Genomic DNA, 3,584 nt, shown 5'->3' with positions numbered 1-3,584 from the left:
AACAGACTTGTGTGAGTCATTGTTGTGGGCTCTAGGCCTACAGTAGGACTCATGGGAGGTAAGCATTGTCATGGGCTCTTAGGTTTTCAGCAGAACGCATGCAAGTTATTGCCATGGGAAACAAACAAATCAAACTGATTAGGCCTTGTAAGTCCAAGCTGAGAAAGGGAAAGGCTTTAAATTTCTATCAGATTAGACGAGTTAATAATGCAAAATTTTCAAGTTGGAAACAGTGGAATCCAATGATGAGTAAAGAAATATAACCAAATGCCAAAATAAATGTCATTCACAAGTATTTTGTAGTATTTTAATGTCATTTAATTAAATATTAAAGATATAAAAGTACCCAGTAAATAGTTGTCCCCTAAATTCATATTAAAATCATCAGGAAGTATCAAAACCACTGGTGCTTGTTCTATATTCAGATTTAACTGGCCTGAGGTCAATTAAATTTAAATTTAATTAGCAGAGTTTTTAAAGCTTACCAGGTGATTCTATTGTGCATACAAGGTCAAGAACAGCTCTAGATATACAGTCTACCTTTTCTCAAAGTATCTTTTACTATTTTACTCTCAACTAACAATGGAAATTATTGAAAAAATGGAATTTTCACAGATAAGGTCCACATTTTGATCTTTCCTGGTCACTGTCATAGAGATTTGATTAAATAGTTTATATTCACTTCATTAAAGGTATACAGATAAATTCCAAGGATAGGATGTAGTGTAAAATGTTAAAAAGTTGTATTTTTAAAATTATGTATTTCAATGGAATTAGTCTTGTAAATATTGGCTTATAACATATTTGATTCCTATATAAAGAATGTATCTTAAGCATATATTGCCACAGAAGTTGAAAATAGGAAGGTTAAAGAAACACAGTTGAATGCCTTAAAACAAGTCTTTATTATAAGCATTCTTTCCTTTGAGTCATATATCACTAGTAAGTAAATCATATATCACTAGTAAGTAAGTCATATATCACTAGTAAGTAAATTTAAACACTGATTTAAACGTACCTCAAAATTGACACAGTGCATACTCCAAAATATAATTATCTTTGTTGCCAGACCTTTCATTAGTTCACTAATGGATTATTTTCCCTTCTTCTTCCCTTTTTTTCTCACTGATGAATGCAAGGTGGTAACAGTTTTGCTAGAAACTAAAAATATGAAGATGAGTAAGACATGGCCCTTACTCTGAAAGACCATTTATATAGTGGTAGAGTAATAAAGAGCCTAACATTTACAAATCAGTTCACAAAGACTGTAAAGAATGATGCTTAGAATGAATAAGGAAGAAAATCTTCTGGAACAGGGGAACTTTGGTGTGAGTCTTAAACAGAAATAAGGTTAAAAATTCTCATGCCTACAAAGCCACAAATAGGTACAAAGACAAGGAGCAAGAGAAAACATTGCTATGGAAGGTGGTAGTGACAACTGTTGTACACCCAATGGCACAGAAAAAAATACTGTTCTTTTAGATATAGCAAAAATGTTCCTTGTATGACACAGGTAGACCACAGAGCATTGACTGGGCTCTCACCCTGACTACTGGAACAAAAGCTACTGAGCTTCTGTATATGACCTAGTATACTAGTAACTTTATATATCACATTGACAATGGAATTTTGGCTGTATCTCCATGAGGAACTAGGGAGATATAAGTGTTAAATTCATTTTCTTAGATGTTTACATTGTATATGTCCTTGGTACTGCTTTGCTAGCTTAGTATAAAGTCTAAAGGAAAGTGATTTTCAAAAAGGTCTGAATTTCAGTCAGTCTTTAATTGCAAATTAACCTCTTTGATCTAGCCTAGCTTACGGGCACATTCTAAGTAGTGAAAAAGTACAGAACAGCTGGCGCACATGGCATAGACTAGGGAGTGGTGGACTGCAGTAGTAGGCAGAGGTGAGATCATGACATTTATAAACTTTGGCAAGTGAGTCTTGCACAAGGCAAGAAAGCCATAATTTTGAGGGATCCAGTATGACTGAATTTGCATCTTTAACAAATCAACAATGGCAGTACACAAAAGGATTCAGTAAGAGAACTAGAAGACTGGTGTAATGACACAGGTGAGAGATAATGACCATAATGTTTGTGGCAGTTGACATAGGGACATAGAACAGATGGTACACACACCAAGTAAGTAGTATGGAAGGAAAAGGAGGCATTCAGAAACACTCCAGGGCTTCTGGCTGGGCAGCTGCATTAATAATGATTTCATTCTGTGAGATAACACCAGAAGGGAACAGATTTTGGAGGGAAGATGATGATGAGTTAAATTGTATCTGAGAGACCATAGGCTGCATCCAAGAAACAAATCTGTAGCCAAGTCTAGATATGTAATTAATAGTAAACAAAAAATGAAGTTACCTTGTGACTTGGAAGTACCAAGTATGAAAATTAAGGTGATGGAGGGATTAAATCACATGACTGAGGTCAAAGTGTCGAGATGTAAACTAAAACGTGTGATGCAAAATTTTATTAAAAATGAAGATTAAAAACTCAGTTGTCACCATTGGCACATTTATTTTCTACCAATGTTTCTCATAAGAGTACTACGGAGTTGGAAAGGAATGCATTTTGAGCTATATGGTCTGCTGGAAATTTTAATCATTTAATAAAATATAGTTGCTAGACTTTTGAACCTTCTGAAATTCCAGTAAAACAAAAAACACTGTTCAAAATACAGAAGGGATATATTCACCTCAGGAAATGTGAGGTAAGCACTTTCTCAGCAAAAAAAAAAGCATCTAAGAGGAATATAAAAAGTTGTGCCAACATGGTTGACATGTAATCATTGTGGATTCAATCTAAATGTGTTAATTCAGAAAACGCTGTACTGGCAGATTTTTTTCTTTCATTAAGCAATGACCTAGCATAGAACAATGTACTGCTTACAGCAGCTGCCTTGTCTTTAAAAACACCAGTAAGTTTTACAACACTGTATGTAATGGAAATGTGGATGTCCTAGACCAGGTTTCCCATAAATACATCCAGTAAGCATACACGCTATGCTTCTCATTCTTTGCTGTATAATTTATGTAAAATTTATTAAAAATCTACAATTCCACTGTATCCAGTGTTTGTGCATATAAATTTAGGTAGGTGGGACCAAGAGGCTATATACTACACTTGATGTTAACCATTTAGCACACACACATAAAGCCATGGAAACACACACACAGACACAGGTAATTAAGCAGTGCTTTATTTAAAGTGTTGGACTGTTGGAGCACTCTCTGAATTCACACAAAAATTAAAATAGGTACACTGTAAGAAGTTTTTAAAAAAACAAGTGAAAATAAAGTTTGAGATTCAAAATGATGTAACACATCACTGTCCTCTTCCATCTTACAGCACTTGGATCTAGGAGTATTATGTTTTTGTCATGTAACAGTATAATCTTCTGAGCCACCCACCACCCAAAATCTATCCCCATAAAAACAGTTGTTAGCAGTTCTACAAAAGAGTGAGGTAGCTGAGGGTTCCTAAATGTTTTTATCTATTTAAAATATAATAGTGTTACCAATTTTAAAATACATTCTCCCCCCCACTTTTGTGTGTGCAGGAGTACACA

The sequence above is a fragment of the Cavia porcellus genome, unplaced genomic scaffold (genome assembly GCF_034190915.1).
Source record: "Cavia porcellus strain 051 isolate PalLab524CR breed Dunkin Hartley unplaced genomic scaffold, mCavPor4.1 scaffold_21, whole genome shotgun sequence".
Classification (NCBI taxonomy): Eukaryota; Metazoa; Chordata; class Mammalia; order Rodentia; family Caviidae; genus Cavia; species Cavia porcellus.
This window is presented reverse-complemented; position numbering follows the sequence as displayed.